This window comes from Podarcis gaigeae, assembly GCF_964106915.1.
Source record: "Podarcis gaigeae genome assembly, chromosome: 15".
In the NCBI taxonomy this organism is placed as follows: domain Eukaryota; kingdom Metazoa; phylum Chordata; class Lepidosauria; order Squamata; family Lacertidae; genus Podarcis; species Podarcis gaigeae.
Genome location: NC_139692.1, coordinates 31,119,002 through 31,137,634, shown reverse-complemented (window position 1 = coordinate 31,137,634; position 18,633 = coordinate 31,119,002). Strand labels below are relative to the sequence as shown.

General features: G+C 47.2%; 1 long non-coding RNA gene across 1 annotated transcript in view; it reads left to right on the top strand.

Moving 5' to 3' along the window:
- Window positions 1-18,633, top strand: part of LOC310832741 — a 211,576-nt gene that overhangs the window by 62,230 nt on the left and 130,713 nt on the right. The gene's annotated exons all lie outside the window — the stretch shown is intronic.

Genomic DNA, 18,633 nt, shown 5'->3' with positions numbered 1-18,633 from the left:
ACCAGCCCAAATCAGAAGTGAACAGGGACCACTTCCAGTACATGGCCAACTCTACCGTTGGGCAGAGTGAGGCAACCGTCTCGGGTGGCAGATATTGGGGGGCCCTTCTGTTGGACAACAGGGTTGCAAGAACATCAGAAGAGCCTGATGGATCAGGCCAGTGGCCCATAGAGGCCAGCATCCTGTTCCCACAGTGGCCAACCAGAAGCAGGATCCGAGCACAAGAGCCATCTCCCCTCCTACGGTTCACAGAAAGTTGTATCCAGAGGCATTGCAGCCTCTGATATTGGAGGCAGAACATAAGCCATAATGGCTAGTAGCCACTGATAGCCCACTCCTCTGTGATTTTGTCAAATCCCCTTTTCAAGCCATCCAAGCTGGTGGCCATCTCTGGCTCCTGTGGGAGGGAGTTCCACAGTTCTGCAGGTTCCATGCATGCCACTGGGCATTTACTGCCACTTCATAACTAGCTTACCCCTGTTAGGTGCAGCAGGGGACTCTCTCCCATCACCAGTATTGATAGTCCACTTTCATACATTGAATGGGGAGGAAGCTGTCTTGTGCTTTGCCTCATGCGGCCAAATGTCTTGAGCTGGCCCTTCTCACTCAGCTCAGATGGAGAATCAACATACATCCGTGGACACAGGCAAATCTCTCTGAGACCACCCTCCCCCGGGAGACATGTCATTGCACAACATTAATCTTTGCAAGAGAAAACAGTATCATATTGTATTGAGTATCATACAATCTTAGAAGGTTGTACAGTGGTACCTCGGTTGTCAAACGCAATCCATTCCAGAAGACTGTTCAACTTCTGAAACGTTTGACAACCGAAGCGCAATGGGCAGTCAGCAAATTCCATTGAGAAAATGGAGAAATGCACCTTGGAAGCCATTTGACTTCTGAGGTGCGTTTGAAAACGGAAGCATTCACTTCCAGGTTTTCAGCGTTCGACAACCGAAACATTCAGTTTCCGAAGCGTTTGACAACCAAGGTACCACTGTATCATCTTAGAAGGTGATGTTGCTGTGGCTACCATAGAGAGGCCCTGGCCTTCTGAATTTGCCATTACCCTACTATTTATGGGGTGCCGTAAGTACAAGATATTGAGGCTCCTTCCTTCAAACAAAGACCCCACCATCAGGGACAGCCCTGACTTCCCCACTCTTCAGGGAAAGGGCACCAGAAACACTTTGCTGAAAAACTCGTCCCATTTTAAAGGAACCCAGAACTCACCAACGGTCTCATCTCTGGCCCAACAGCAGTGAAGAGACTGAGCCACAAATCAAGACATCTTTGGGTTCTGTCATGAATGCTCTCAGTGCCCTAGATCAACCCACGCTCTCAGACTCAGTTTTCCTATCTGTGCTATGAGGGAAGAAATCAGAATTGTAGAGCTGGGAGGGACCCCAAGGTGTCATCTAGTCCAACCCCCTAAAGTGCCAGAAATGTGGCATGTAATCCATTGGGACAGTCAAATGCAACATTCCTTATTTCCCTAGAGTGGGCACAGGCAAGGGGATGTTACTCCAGTCACTGTAACTTCCTCTTCTACCTGTCTGGAGCATCCTCTCCCTGCATGTGATCTAGGAGATGGACATGGCCCTGGCTGACTCCATAAAATATATATTTTGAAATATTGTGCTGGAGGAGACTCTTGAGAGTCCCATGGACTGCAAGAAGATCAAACCTCTCCATTCTTAAGGAAATCAGCCCTGAGTGCTCACTGGAAGGGCAGATCCTGAAGCTGAGGCTCCAATACTTTAGCCACCTCATAAGAAGAGAAGACTCCCTGGAGAAGACCCTGATGTTGGGAAAGATGGAGGGCACAAGGAGAAGGGGACGACAGAGGACAAGATGGTTGGACAGTGTTCTCGAAGCTACCAGCATGAGTATGGCCAAACTGCGGGAGGCAGCGGAAGACAGGAGTGCCTGGCGTGCTCTGGTCCCTGGGGTCACGAAGAGTCGGACACGAGTAAACAACAACAATACTTATTCAATATATCCTTTCCTACAATCCTTAACATTCCCACAGGAAACTCAGCTAAAGAATCCTTGGTGGGTGGCCATCCAAATCTTCCAATGCTAGAGAAGTCACTACCTTCCAAGGTAGTGCCTTCCTTACTGTCAGAAGAGCTGATCTGCCTTACACGGTTGTCATAAAGGTGACAAGATAATTCCCATAAAATGCCTCGAAAAGGGTTTTCTTTTTTTCCTCTTCCCCTCATTATTATCTGGCAACAGCTCCTCTGAAGGGACTCGGTTGGGATCTCCTTTTCTCTTCCTACTGTATCGTGAAACTGGCTTGCCTCCCAGGAGGGACACAAGACACTAGTCCTGAGGAAGGTCACAGGCAGACGGCGCTGAGCTCACCAGGCTCCGAGAGGCCTTTGGAGGATTCTCCTCGACGGAGATCGGTTACCGACAAGGGCCGGCTGTGCCAAGGTGGAACCTGAGCCACTGAGAGAGGGCACGAGCCGCAGCGCCGAAGTTCCCAGCGCACATTAAGGAGATTAAATAATTCATTGCTGGGAAGCCCTGGCAGGAAATCAAATGTGGGAAAGGGGAATCAAAGCAGGGGGCTTGGGTCTGGGGGTGGCTGGGGTATCAGAATTGGCTCCTGTGCAGCTGAGAGAGAGAGAGAAAACTGAATTTTTGCACAATGCAATCCAGAGATGGTTTCCTGGAACCAAGCCCTGCAGAAGTTCAATGGGATACGCAGAGCAGCATCGTTGGAGATGCATCATAGTGATTCTTTATTTCAGTTATGGATCGTTTCCCCCAGAGGCTCCCCAAAACATTTTGCAAGACAATGAAGGCATATAGAGAGAGCTATTGCATATATAAAAGAGGTTTAAAGCTTTGCATATATAAATATGATCACGTGTATGTGCCATTTCAAACAACAATGCCTATATAAAAATCAATTCAATTCAAGTATCAACTGGGATTTAAAACAAAAACCAAAACCCTGTCTTGCTGCATGGAACAGTCTACTTCAGAAAGTGATGGAGTCTGTGTCACTGTAGGGTTTTAGACAGAGGTTGGGTGGCCATTCATCAGGGATTTTATAGCTGTGGTTCCTGAGTTTCGGGGGTTTGACTAGATGACCTCGGGGTACCTTCCAACTCTACAGTTCTAGAACTTTTTGTAGATCAGGATTCAAAATGGTCACCCAGTCTCAGTCAATTCATTGTATGTATTTGAATGCCTTCATTAATCAATTAAATCTGCATGAATCTGCAAATAAAGAAAACAATCATTCTGAAGGAAAACACATTCATTTTTCTTTTTCCCTTTGCTTCTTAGAACATCAGCATGGACATAATGGAGCAAACTCTCCCTTACAAGATCTGGAGAAGGAAGTGGCTCCTGCCAACCCTCATTTTTCTAATTATGGTTTTAAAATAATTAATGTTTAAGGTGGGGGGGAGACCTGCCACTCAGCTAACTGGGAGCCCCTTTTGAATGGATGCCAAGGGTTTTTTGACTGATTCGCCTTAAGGATTCATTGATGCAAGGCTACATTCCGAGAATTCAGATCCAAATCAGCTGCTGTTTAGGTGATAGGGTTGTCATCAACCAAGCCTTACTCATAGGAGGCCCATTGTGATTACTGGAGCTCAGTTAGGATGCAATCCCAAGCAATCCAATGTGACTTAAGCTGGCGTAAAGTTACACCAGATCCAAACCCGCTTCAGCTGCAGGGTTGCTGCTGTTCCTCTGCCTAGTCATTTATTGATTTATTCATTGCATTTCTATTCCAGCTGTTTCTCTGCAGAGCTCAAGGTAGCACACATGGTTCTTCCCCCTCCTCATTTGTACCCCACAACAACCATGAGAGGTAGCCAAGGCTGAGAGGCCAGGACTGGCCCCCAAGGACAACCAGTGAGCTTCATGGCTGAGCAGGGATTTAAACCCTGGTCTCTCCCAGGTCCTAGATCAACTCTCTAACCACTACACCACACTGCCTTTCCCCTTGAGCTCCTGCATGTAAGAAAGTGTGTGGTGGATCAGGTCCCTGGGCCAGCAACTCAGCACCTCCACACAGCAAGGCTGGCAGACACGCCAGTGTTCCTGTTCTTTTCTCCTCACCCTTATTTTGCAGAATCTTTTCCTCCTGCTCCCTCCCCTCCCCCCCCCCCCCCCCCGCACACAGATTCTAGGTCACTGGGTTGCCACTTCTGCTCATCAAAGCCTCGGGATATGAAGCAAGGAGAAAATAAAAAACAGAATCCATCCCAGAGCACCGCATTACTTTTACAAGCGGGAAAAACAAAACACAAAGGAATAGTTGTGACTTAATCTGCATACCCCCATTCAAATATAAATGCATCTCTAAAACTGTCTACTAGATATATTTTATTAACATCTTTGAGCCAAGCATGTCGACCCTTCCTTGCTTGTGAGCTGTGTGGAATGAGGGGCTGCATCCAACTTAAGCCACATCCACACTGTACATGGGACAAGGCAGCTCAGGACGTTCAGGACCATGGAGAGCTCTGGCGGAGCAAAGTGATCCGACAGAGGCTGAAAGCAAACTGAGGCTACATCTACACTGTATATCATACCACTTTAAACCGTCATGGCTTTCCCCAAAGAATTCTGGGAGCTGTAGTTTGTTAAGGGCACTGAGAGTTGTTAGAAGATCTCCTATTCCCCTCACGGAGCTACAACTCCCAAAATTCCCTGGGAAGAGGGATTGATTGTTCAACCACTCTGAGAATTGTTGCTGTAGGAGGGACAGAGGAGTCTGCTAGCAACTCTAAGCCCCCTCAACAAACTACAGCTCCCATGATTCTTTGGGGAAGCCATGACTGTTCAAAGTAGTATCACTGTTGTTGGCATCCGCCTGTCTCGAGAGACAATGGAGTGTGCCCCTGGGGATGAAGTCAAACCGTTGCATTGGTAGTACCAAAGTGACTTTCCCAGGGCACAAGCCTGGGCAGTGTGTCCCAGTGCCTAGATGACAAAGGAAAGCAGAGAAGAAGGTCCAAAGGAAAGCAGAGGAGAAGAAGAAGAAGAAGAAGAAGAAGAAGAAGAAGAAGAAGAAGAAGAAGAAGAAGAAGAGGAGGAGGAGGAGTTTGGATTTGATATCCCGCTTTATCACTACCCATAGGAGTCTCAAAGCGGCTAACATTCTCCTTTCCCTTCCTCCCCCACAACAAGCATGAGGCTGAGAGACTTCAGAGAAGTGTGACTAGCCCAAGGTCACCCAGCAGCTGCATGTGGAGGAGCGAGGAATCGAACCCGGTTCACCAGATTACGAGTCCACTGCTCTTAACGACTACACCACACTGGCAAGACATTTGGCACCAGCTTGGCTGCAGGAGTTGCCGGAAGGAGGTATACAAGGTGCGATCCAACTGCCTCAGGGACTCCACTCCAGATTTGTGTAGAGTTTACTCCTTAGACTCATCTTCTCCTGAAGATATTCTGTAAGGCAGTGGAGGTTTAGGACCAGAGTTTTCCTTCTCCTAGATGAGCTGCCTTCCCAGGTGAATGAGCCCCATCTGCCCCTCACTTCCCCCTACAGCACGTGTAGAAACCAACTTCTTGACCACTGGGCCCACAATTGGTCTCGTTTGCTCAGTTCACCGAAGCCTGTCTTCTCGCATGCAGGGAAAGCCCCTTAACTCACCAAAGGACTGTTTCAACTTTCACCACCACGACCATCCTTCCCCCCACCCACCCCCAAACAGCTTTTATCTTTTAAAAATGCAGTTTATGCCAGAAACCTCATCAGGAAACTCCAAATCAGGGACATGAAGGATATCCTGACTGATATGAACTGGCCGGCTTTAGAGGGGGCCGATTCAGGTTGGACCAGGCCCTGTTTTTGCAGTGTTTGGTGGAGAACAGACCTATAAACCCAGAACGTCTCTGCTCAGTCCTATCATTGTATGTTACGTGTTGCAGTGATTTGAACTGCTCTTTCCCTGCCTGCATCAAGTTTTAAAGTCATGAAGAAGAGGTTGGCTGTTTACGGCCCCAGCATTTCCCTCGCCTCCCCTCCTTGCCTTCTGCTCCTTATTATCTTGCCATATGAGGCTGTGGCTCCAAAGGACCCATTAGGTATTCCTTGATGGAGTCTCTGCTCCAGGGGCCTTCCTAAGGCTCTTTTCAAAATCATTAAGCTGTTAGCTGTTTGAATGCCGAATTAGGGACTCCATTAACTCCAAAAATAGCTGCCCACACGGGAAACCACACTTAGGCTGCGATCCTGCTGTGCCCCGTCAGAGGCACAAGGGCTTACTTCTGAGTAGACCTCCCTAGGATTGTGTTGTTTACAGATGCAATCCTAGGCACACTTAGGGATGAGGTGAGGCCTACTGTACATAATAGGACTTACTTCTGAGTAGACATGTATAGGTTGTGCATGGACTCACATGCTTTGTCAATTGCTTGGTGGGGCGTTGGATTAGATAACCCTCAGGGGGTCCCTTCTAACTCTGTGATTATGTGATTCTGTCCAACTTTGTATAGCTTAACTTTGGGCTGTTTGCCTTCATCCATCCAAAAACCATATCCAATAAGCAGTTCAGGATTTTAGCATCCTCCATGGGATCAGAAGGTGCAAAAGAGAGGCAAAGCTGGGCCTCATCCTCCTATCCTGCACCCCAAAGCTCTGGACATCTTCTCTCTGCAGTTTCATGTAAACGTTTGAAGGCCTTAATAATAATAATTTATTATTTATACCCCACCCATCTGGCTGGGTTTCCCCAGCCACTCTGGGCAGCTACCAGGTAAAAGGTAAAGGTAAAGGTACCCCTGCCCGTATGGGCCAGTCTTGACAGACTCTGGGGTTGTGCGCCCATCTCACTTAAGAGGCCAGGGGCCAGCGCTGTCCAGAGACACTTCCGGGTCACGTGGCCAGCGTGACAAAGCTGCATCTGGCGAGCCAGAGCTGCACACGGAAACGCCGTTTACCTTCCCGCTGGTAAGCGGTCCCTATTTATCTACTTGCACCCGGAGGTGCTTTCGAACTGCTAGGTTGGCAGGCGCTGGGACCGAGCAGCGGGAGCGCACCCCGCCGCAGGGATTCGAACCGCCGACCTTTCAATCGGCAAGTCCTAGGTGCTGAGGCTTTTACCCACAGCGCCACCTGCGTCCCTCGGGCAGCTACCAACAGAATATTAAAATCACGATCAAACATCAAACATTAAAAACTTCCCAAACAGGGCTGCCTTCAGATGTCTTCTAAAAGTCAGATAGTTGTTTATTTCCTTGACATCTGATGGGAGGACGTTCCACAGGGCGGGCGCCACCACCAAGAAGGCCCTCTGCCTGGTTCCCTGTAACTTGGCTTCTTGCAGTGAGGGAACCACCAGAAGACCCTCGGAGCTGGACCTCAGTGTCTGGGCTGAACGATAGGGGTGGAGATGCTTCTTCAACCCCTGGCCGCTCTGTATAGGACAGGAAATGCCTCTGAGCACCCTGGAGACCTGCTGCCAGTCAGTGCAAACATTACTGAGCAAGATGGACCAAAGGTCTTCTCTGCCTGGGAAGACAGGCTGGCCGCCCCCAGCCCACCTTTGCTCTCGTGGCAATTAAGCCTCTCCGATAAGTGGAGGCACAGCTGTCCTGGCGGGGGTGTGTGTGCAAAAGGGCCCCCTCTCTCCTCCAAACCCGAGGATTATGCAAAGGCGTTCATGTATAAAATTGCTTCTTGTACCGAGAGGCGAGCAGGGACGCCAAAAATCAGCCACTCCGGGGGGTTCCAGGCGCTGCGGCGGACAGAGACCTGCCGGGCCCGCTCCGCTGCACCGCTGCTCTATCTGGGCCATCCACCACTCGAGACTTTACATGCCTCCAGCAAGCGGCGTGCAGCGCTGAGCGCGTTCTTTCTGCTCCAGTAACTGCGGGGAAAGATTTGTCGGAAACGAGTGGGGAGGGAGGGGGCGAGAAAGAGAGAAGGAGCGAGGAGGGACCGCCTGAGTTTCGCAGCCGTTTTTTTTAATCCAAGGTGTCCAAAATGTTATTAGTTTGGCTAAAATCAAGTGAAAAGGAAACGGAGGCTTGCAAGGATGCGACTGAATCTCTCCGGAGCCTCGTCTAAAAAAAAAAAAAGGATATTGAAGAGTTGAAAAAAGTCCCAGAAATGGCCCAATCAAGGTGATGGAGTTTAGAGAAAAGGCGAGTGGAAAAAAGGTAAAGCAACTTGATGGAAGCTTGCAAAATTGTAGGTGGAGAACAGCTTCTCTTCCTCTCTTGCAATGCTGGAACTTGTGGGCATTCAATGAAGCTGAATGTTGGGAGATTCGGGACATGCATCACAGAGTTAAACTCTGGAACTCATTGCCACATGAGTCTAATGACTAGAAACTAATAAATCTGCTCTGATTTCTTCCCCTCCCAATTTTGTCAGTCACTTGCGCAACTTGTAATAACTCAGAGCAGGGCCTTAAGTGTGATTGCCCCTGTTTTGTGGAACAGCATTCCCGTCTAGGTGTGACAAGTGCCCCCTAGTGGCACTTTCTGGAAACAGTTGGAGGCATTTTTGTTCCAACAGTCAGTTTTTCTTTCCCAGCTGGATAATTGGGCAATTGCTTGTTAGGGTATACTTGCTGTATATGAGCGGTGGGGGGAGGGGTTTTAACTGTTTTTAATTATTCTTATAGTACAACACCTTTAAACATTGTATAAAAGGTAAATAATAAATCAGTGAGCGCAATAACAAGTCTCCCCAGATCTTGCACCTGCTCCAAATAATTAGGATAATACTGTAGAGCATATTTGCTGCTGCAGAATGTCTGCAAAGCTGTTTGCAAAAAATGATTCGAGGGAAGTTTAGCTTAAATACCATCACCCACATTTTAAGTGTGGTGGTTAGAGTATTGGACTGTGGGACGTGGGAGACCAGGGTTCAAATCCCCAAATGGCCATGAAGCAATGATGACCTTGGGGGCCAGTCACTGCCTCTCAGCCTAACCTACCACACAGGGTTCTTGTGGGGAATAAATGAGAGGGGGTAGAACCTGTTCCCTGCATTGCAGAGGGTTGGACTAGATGGCCCTCTGGGTCCCTCTTGAGCTGCATGGAGAAAAAGGTGGGATTTAAAGGGAACAGACATGATGGTACAGTGGGTTGTTTTACTGCCATTTCAAGTTTAGAAGCATCAGATAACTCCCCTTGAATGAGAACCCAGAACTGGTGTCAGTCAATGTGAACCACGTTGATCTGGATGGGCCAATGGTTTGATTCGGATTCCTTCTCTGTAAGGAAGTTTTAATATAATTGTCACATATTTTTGCATGCCACCTTGCAGTGGTGGCCAGTGCCTCAGATAGCACAGAAGGCAGGGAGCCCAGCAGCAGGTGGTGCCAGAGCCAAGGAACGGCAAATACAAGCCCTGATTGGCTGCAAGTAAGAAGAGAAGCAGAATGCAATGCAGGAATCCTTTGCCCAGCATGGCACTCGAACCCTTGACCCTGGGTTTAAGTCTCATGCTCTACCGACTGAGCTATCTGCCTGAGGTCAGGCTGGGGTTGGTGGGGCGCATCTCTCCACCATATGCCAAGCGGTTACAAGAAAGAAGACGTCTCTGTGCATGTGCTGAGTGCCATAACTGCAGCTGCCTCCCGTCAATCTCAGGCACTGGAAAAGTGGGGGCCTGAGCCCCACAAACCCCACCATTTCAGAAACAAAGCCTGAAGCCACGGCTTACGAGGCAGCTGCCTCCAGCTGTGTGTTAATTGGATTACGGCACTTAGGCCTTGCGGAGAAGTTGACAAAGGGCCCTCCGGGGCTCCGCAGTTTAGTGAGAAATACGAGGTCTTTGGGAATAGAAGAACCCGAAAATTCCGCGGATGTTTCTCTGCCAAGAACCCGGCAATGCCTTGTCCTCTACTGCCCCCTACAGGGGCTGAAGCTGCAGCACAGTTTAATAATCATAGATCCAGTTACAGATAGGTAGCCGTGTTGGTTTGCCATAGTCAAAACAAAAAATTTTTGTTGCTACTGGAAGGAAAGATTTGGTGCTACTGGAAGGAAAAATTTTTTATTTTTAATAATCATAGAGTTAGGGACCCCAAGAGTCATCTAGTCCAACCCACTGCAATGCAGGAATTCTACCCCCAACCACCCCTGGGTGGGCTCAAACTACTGGTGGAAAAAGAATAGAATTCTAGAGTTGGAAGAGACCCTAAGGGTAAGGTTACCAGATTTTTTTCAATGAATAAGGGGACTTTTTTCAACTTCAGTAGGAATGATAGGATTTTGTATGGGGGCTGATTTGTAAATCCGGGGACTGTCCCCGGGAAATGGGGACATCTGGTAACCTTACAACCCAGTCCTCCCCTCTGGAAGGCAGTGAGGAAGCATGACTCCCTAGTAGCACCATGAGCAAAAGAGGCGTTGAAAAGAGACCCAGTGGAGGGTGGTTCCTTAGGGCAAAGGGGCACCACCTCCCCATTCTCAGTCTGTCCTCATCCAGCCCTGATCTGCCTGCCTCCTTAATGACAACCAGTCCAGGGGGTGGCCTAGTTTTCAGCCTCTTCCTCCTCCTCCTCCATCTCAGTTTCACCCATGTAGGACTCAGCAAGGAGGAGGATGGAAACAAATCTGGCATGAGTTGGTTCTGCCTGTTGTTTGTTCTGGTGCCACCTACTGCTGGCCTCCTCCTTTGGATGAAAAAGAACAAAATGAATTTCAGTAGGAACCAATGTAAAGTTCCGCATTTAGGCAGGAATAGCCATACACACATACTGGCAAAACCTATTGGTGTTTTGCAACTTTCTGACTAGTTGCAGGACCTTAGCCAGACCTAGCAGAGTACACGCAGAATCCACGGAAGCAATTGGCGACTTGGCTGCAGACAGGATAGATGAAGCAGGAACCAGGAACTTGTTTATTATATACAGTGGACTATTTACAGGAACAGATTGCAGAGTCAGGAGAAAATGAAAGACAAAGTGCGAGACTGGCTACATTATGCTCAGATTAAAGAAGTTTTTAAACTTGATAAAAAGCTAGGATTCCAGGTGGAAAAATCGAAGCTAGAAACGGAATTGTTAGAGCCTAAGACTAAAGTACTTTCAAAAATGTATAACTTGCTGCTGAAGTGGAATACACAAGATGAAACGGTTAAATCGGCTATGATAAAGTGGGCACAGGACATTGGATATAACATTATGTTTGAAGACTGGGAGAGGTTGTGGACTACTGGGTTGAAGTTTACTGCATGTAATGCTTTGAAAGAAAATGTTATGAAAATGATATATAGATGGTATCTGACCCCAGTCAAACTTGCAAAAATATACCACTTGTCTGATAACAAATGTTGGAAGTGTAAGGAAAATGAAGGAACATTCTTTCACCTCTGGTGGACTTGCCCTAGAGTGAAGGCTTTCTGGGAAATGATATATAATGAGTTGAAAAAGGTATTTAAGTATACCTTCCCTAAGAAACCAGAGGCCTTTCTTTTGGGTATTGTCGGCCAGAATGTGTCAAAGAAGGACCGAACATTCTTTATGTATGCAACAACAGCAGCACGGACACTCGTCGCCAGGCATTGGAAAACACAAGATCTACCCACACTGGAAGAGTGGCAGATGCAACTGATAGACTACATGGAACTGGCCGAGATGACCGGCAGAATCCGAGACCTGGGAGAGGAGAGGGTGGAAGAAGATTGGAAGAAATTTAAGACTTATTTACAAAAATATTGTAAATTATATGAATGTTAAGAAGGATGCTAGAGTATAAACAACTTGGCACCATTGAGCTTAAGGAAGTGAATTATGAAGATAAGATAAATTTAAGAAATGATAAAAAATTTGGAATATATTGGTTATGTCTAAACTTTTTAAGATTTGAATAAAAGGATAGCCAAAACTAGAGATATAACATTGGAAAATTAATTATGAAGATTAAAAATAAGGGGATAAATTTGCTGAATAAAATTACAACCAGGAATGCAGGAGCGGGAGATGTGAGGGAGTCCAAAGAAGTGAAAAGATCTATGTTAAAAGATGTGATATTGTATTGTTTTATTGGCATTGTGATTTAAACAAAAAATTGTTAATAAAAATTTTTTTTAAAAAAAAAATTACAGGAACAGAACACGGATCTTTTGCTAGCTCTCTCTGACACGACTCACAACTCCTACACTCACTGACACACTGAACCACTGAACTAACACATTCCAGTTAGTGGGCCATTAATTATCACTCCCTTGAAAGAGCTTGACCAATCAGGAAGCTGTCTTCATGTCTCTGTTATCTCCAGGCAGACTTACTCCTTCAGATTGCCTTCTGGCTGTCTACCAAACCTTAATTGACTCTGTGCGAGTAGCTGCACGTACACAGTTTCCCAAATAAGGGACACCTGGCTTGGCAGCAGTACATGGTGAAACAACCCAGGGGCCTTAGCAGACTATATGCTTAACATGAGGCAACAGTGTGATACAGCAGCAAAAAAGGCTAATGCTGTTCCAGGCTGCATCCACAGAAGTCTAGTGTCCTGATTGCACCTGAGAGCCAGTGTGGTGTAGTGGTTAAGAGTGGTAGACACGTAATCTGGGGAACCAGGTTCGCATCTCCGCTCCTCCACATACAGCTGCTGGGTGACCTTGGGCCAGTCACACTTCTTGGAAGTCTCTCAGCCCCACTCACCTCACAGAGTGTTTGTTGTGGGGGAGGAAGGGAAAGGAGAATGTTAGCCGCTTTGAGACTCCTTAAGGGGAGTGAAAGGCGGGATATCAAATCCAAACTCTTCTTCTTCTTCTTCTACGGTAATTTGTCTTGGTCAGACCCCACCTGGAGTGCTGTGTCCAGTTCAGGGTGCCACCGTTTAAGAAGGATGTTGACAAGCTGGAAAGAGGGCAGAGGAGGACAACCAAGATGATGAAGGGTCTGCGAAGCAAGCCTTTTGAGCAGGGGTCAGCAAACTTTTTCAGCAGGGGGCCGGTCCACTGGCCCTCAGACTTTGTAGGGGGCCGGACTATACTTTGGGGCAGGGGGGAAAGGAACGCATTCCTATGCCCCACAAATAACCCAGAGATGGATTTTAAATAAAATGACACATTCTACTCATGTAAAAACACATTGCTTCCTGGACTGTCCGAGGGCCGGATTGAGAAGGCGATTGCGCCGGATCTGGCCCCCAGGCCTTAGTTTGCCTACCCATGCTTTTGAGGAACTGTTGAGGGAGTGTGAGATGTTCAGAGACAAGACGACTGAGAAGTAATATGCTATCCATCTTCAAGTATCTGAAGGACTGCTCCATGGAAGATGAAGCAAGCTTGTTTTCTGCTTCTCCAGAGATTAGGACCCAACCACCAGATTGAATGGCAAGAAAGGAGAGTCTCACAAAAAAATTCAAAGAACTTTCTGAAAGCAAGAGTTGTTCAAACAGCAGAACGGACTCCCTCGGAAGGTGGCGGACTGTCCTTTGTGGGAGCTTTTTGCACAGAGGTTGGATGGACCATTTCCAGGGATTCTTTAGCTGATCGTTTACTGAGAGGGTTAGACTAGATGACCCTTGGTGTCCTTCCAATTCTACAGTTCTGTGATCCTAACACATTGCCAGTGTGATATATAACAATTTTGCTTTACTTGATGGCACCGTGCTGGTTTTGTTGTTGTCGTTGTTATCATTCTTTGTAGGGCCCTTTGGGGGCATAAAACAGGCTCAGAAATAGATCAGAAAAACTTTCATCTGTCCCCCTGCCTGCCGCCCCCTTCCAAAATAGTGCCACACATCCAATTCCTTTCCACCAATTGCAAAAACAACACAATATCCACATCAGTGATGTAGATGTGAAGGACAAATATTGGAGGTTGGGGAGGTTTTGCCACGTTCTGAGCATCGCCATCACTTTCAAGTTTAAAGCTTAGAAATTAGGTGCCCAATGTCACCACTTTTCAAGGTGTGCAGAGTCTCTTTTTCTCTGTAATCAGTGCAGCTGCAGTTCCCTGATGCAAAGGCAGGGCAGGCAAAATGAGGGGGAACCACATCCCTCTCTGAGGAACATCTGTGCATCCTCCGCAGCTCGGCGGGGGCTCCCTTAGCTACAAAGCCGAGATTGTCAAGCCCCCGCTGTATTTCAAAAAGCAACGAGCCGAAATTCTGTTCGCCTCGCTCTGAAGTGCGGCGACAGCCGACGCTGCCGCTGTTTCAGAAGAGCTGCGTGAGACGGTGTCAGAGCGCCTCTGAAATCCAGAGATGAAGGGGCTTCGTTGTCGCAGGACTCGGCGACAGTCCTTCCACCAAAAAAACAAAGCGAGGTTCCAGTCCAGTTCTGAATAAAAGGGGCAGCTTAAACAGGAAGCCTCCTTATGCAGAGTCAGACCACAGGGTCCACCTAGTATAGGTGGCATAGGGTGGGGAGTTGCCCCAGCGCAAAATGTTTAGGGGCACAAGATATCAACACCCAGCGCTGCTTCAATACAGCTCCAGAAAACGGAATGACTCTTCTCTTCTTACCTCTGCAGCTGCAATGTCCTGGGTGGGGCGGATGCCACTAGGCAGTTGAAAGTGCATGCATACTCTGTTTCCTTCCTTCCCACCCTCCACACATCCCCGGGCACTGGCAACTCACGCTATGCCACTGCTCTTTCAGTCAAGGAACATTCGCAGGCCTATCTGGAGATGCCATTGGGACATGAAGCTCTGTTTGCAACAGGCCATGCTTCTCCCTTTGAAAAGTAAGATTCTGGTCCTCATGCTTCTGAATTAATGTATTTGTTTGTTTTACATTGTAAGCCGCTTGAGGCTAGTTTGGTAAAAAAAAAAAAAAGGAGCGATAAATTTAATAAATAACTAATAAAATAAATTGGTGTGTGCAGAGGTTTTCGTGCGCAAGTACATAGCTCCACATTATGTCCAGACGCACGCTTCTTTGACCTTGCTGCAAACCAGCCTGAGTTTCATACGAAGAAACTCCAAAATCCTCCCAAGTGTTTCAAGCGACAAGTAAGATATATGACACACAGACGTGCGTTTCAATTAAATAAATAAATCGCCAAGGACATTACGGGAGGCCCTATTTAAAAACCCGACTTTAACCTGGAGGATTTAGGGATCTTCGAAGCCTGGCAAAAAGTTTTCCCATCATCAAAGGCCTCTCTCTCGTCCTTTAATAGACGGATTAAAAAGCTCCCGACGCAAACGATCCATGAATATTTAACTCCCATCAATATTTCATTATCCGGGGGGAGAGAAAGAGCAGAGAAAAAGAGATTCCTGACGCGGACCGCACTTTCTGGAACTTGGCCGCCTGACGCAGGAATCCTTTGAGACCTTTGGCTAGGAGAAAGTCTCGCTGTGATGTGGGAGGACAGTGGATTAATTGGGGGGGGGTGCAGGGCCCATTTCCAGTTCTCCAGCCTAAAGATTAACCTCTCCCATTGCAGAGAAGTCATGTACCTGTTGGTACCACCTAATACCCATTCTGCATGTGCAAATAATCCATCTTTTAGTGTGGCTGCACCTACACTCTGGAACTCCCTGCCTCTTGACCCCAGGCAGACTCCTTCGCTGTTCTTTTTAGCACCTGTTTAGACCAGCCTATCCAGACATGCAGGATGTTGGTGTGTGTTTCAATCTGCTTTTAGTTTATTGCTGATATCTTTTGAATTTTTAAAGAGATGTTTTTACTGATACTTTTATTGTTTGCTCCTCTTTGCAAAGTGCTTTTAAACAATCACGCAGTGTATTTTATGATATATATATTTTTAATGCAAATCTCCCACTCTAGAGACATGGGAAGCTACCTTCAGGAAAGTCAAAGCTGTGCTCCATCTAGATCAGTATTATTGACACTGGTAGGCAATGGGCTCTCTGGGGTTTCAGGCAGAAGTCTCCCCCAGCCTCCTTGGAGATGTCATTGGGGACTGAACCAGAGACCTCTTGCATGCAAAATGTATGCTCTGCCACTGAGCTGCGGTGCCTTCCCTTAAAAGAGAAATCAAGGTGCTGGTCCTCATGGTTTCAAATGTTTAAACAAGAAGAGAGGAAGCTGCTTTTCACTGTATCAGACCCTGAGTCTGTCTAGTTCAGCATTGTCTCTGCACTAGGAGACGGTGGCTCTCTAGGTTTCAAGAAACGATCTTTCCCTGCCGTACCTGGAAAGGGATGGATCCTGGGATCTTCTGCATGCAAAGCACATGCTCTACCCACTGAGCTATGGGTCCTTCCCATGAAAACAAACCAATTGGTCCAACCAGCTCAGTATGGTCCACACTCCCATCACAGCCCTATAAGTGTGTTTGCCAAACTTGGGTCTCCAGCTGGTTTTGGACTACAACTCCCATCATCCCTAGCTAGCAAGCCAGTGGTCAGGGATGATGGGGACTGTAGTCCAAAAACAGCTGGAGACCCAAGTTTGGGAAACACTGAAACATACTCGGGAACAAAGCGAAAATAAGGGACTTAAGCCTAGTGCTTTCAGGAGGTCTATGCTGGGGTATGACTTTGCTGGATACCAGCCCCTGCTGAACTTTACATGCTTCAAGTTGCAGCTAAGAACAAATCCACCTGTCTGAATTTCATTATGGATCAGTGGGAAGGCTCCCGACGAGAAGCACCATGAATCAAGCTACTTATTTTAAAAAATATGGGCAGCAACAACAACAAAAACCCCACTTACCTGCAATGGCAGAAATAAGTTTGCCTTCCTGAAATTCTTGTGCTCTGTGTGGTGCAATGAATCTTTGCAAGGCACAGCTAAGAACCTCACAATCATTGGACGCAGGCTTCCCAGCAAGAGCATTCCGGATGGTTCGGTCGCAAACAGAGTTACTGATTGTTTAAGGCTGTGTGACCACGAAGATCGTGGCACGGGGTTATTTCTTCGGGCCAGAAATGCAGTCTCAAGAATGACCAGAATGTAATAAGCAGGAGTGCGCTTGCAGGTGTTTCAACACTAACGGACAGCTTCAGGGAGGGATGGGGAGAGAAATTGCTCTGGGTTTGTGTTGAGGCCCAATGTGATGTAGTGGTTAGAGCGCTGCACTAGGACCTGGGAGACCAGGGTTCAAATCCCACCCCCACTCAGTGGACCAGTCACTGCCTCTCAGCCTAACCTACCTCACAAGATTGTTGTGGGGATTACAGTGGTACCTCGGGTTACATACGCTTCAGGTTACACACTCCACTAACCCAGAAATAGTGCTTCAGGTTAAGAACTTTGCTTCAGGATAAGAACAGAAATCAGGCTCCGGCGGCATGGCGGCAGCAGGAGGCCCCACTAGCTAAAGTGGTGCTTCAGGTTAAGAACAGTTTCAGGTTAAGAACAGACCTCCGGAATGAATTAAGTACTTAACCTGAGGTACCACTGTAATTGAAGAGAGAAGGAAACCATGCATGCCTCCTTGAGAGTAAGTGACTGGCCCAAGGACACCCAGGGGACTTCATAGCCAAGTGGGGATTCAAACCCTAGTCTAACACTCTAACCACTACCCTGACTTTCATAAACTATTACTAATAGGGTCAGTGCCTTCAGCAGGCAAGGCTTTCCATGAACATCCTTATCCCAAGCATGTAGGAAGGCTTTAAATGTTATTTGATGCCACCAACTAATGAAAACGTGTGAAGAAATCCCTCTGAGAAGCCTGTGCTCTCCCAACTACTTGACCTAGGATCCTTTTTTTATTATCTAGCATGATGAAGCATTCCTGGGATGCTCAAAAGCATGTGTGCTGCTTTATTTTGGGACCTGTTGATTGGCCTAATGGAAGTATTGCTCCAGTATGTGCTTTGGAATTTCTCTGCACATTTGAGGGGTGAAAGAGAGGGGGAAGAGAGAGGAAGGAAAAGAAACATATTTGTACCATCTGGTGAGGGTTTAAATAAGTGGGGAGAAATTGGCTCTTGCACCTATTTCTTTCCCTGCACTGCCACCTAGGGTTAGAGAAAAGGAACATCCACAGGGCTCTGGCAGGGAGCTTAGCAGCATCTGGGCAGTACTGAAATATTTTATTGCAGGGATGTTTTATTCCTGCATCGTAGGGGTGGGACTAGGTTACCCTTGAGTCCCTTCCAACTCTACAATTCTATGATTCTAATTCTATTCTGAAAAATAATAATAACCCCAATAATAATAATAATAATAATAATAATAATTTAATAATAGCATTTATTTCCACCTTTTTCTCCAAGAAGCTTAAGGTGGTGTACATGGTTCTTCCCCTTATTTAATCCCCACAACAACCCTCTGATGTAGGCTAGGCAGAGAAAGTGTGACTGGCACAGTGAGCTTAATGGCTGAGTGGGGACTTGAACCCTGGTCTCCCAGGTCCTGGTCCAGCACTCTAACCACTGCATCACACCGGTTAGCAAAAGGGTATGGTGTGCTGTAGTAGTTAAGAGCAGAGGTGGGAAAACCTTTCGCCCCACCGGGCTAGATCTTTACCTTCCCCACTGCCTTGGGCCAACTGTGACAGGCAGACAGGCCCACGCAGCTGCCAATCTTCTAGCGCCATAATGATGCCAAGTGATTGACAGCTGGGTAGTCCCAGCTGATGTGGACCTGAGCTCCCATCACACAGAGAAATGAGTAAGAAGGGGACACAAGTCCAACCACAACCGTAGGCCCAGGAACCACTTCTTACACCATTCATAATTGTGAAGGGGCAGATTTCATGGAGATGGACACAGACTCCTATTTTCTGCACGATGCTCCACAGTTTG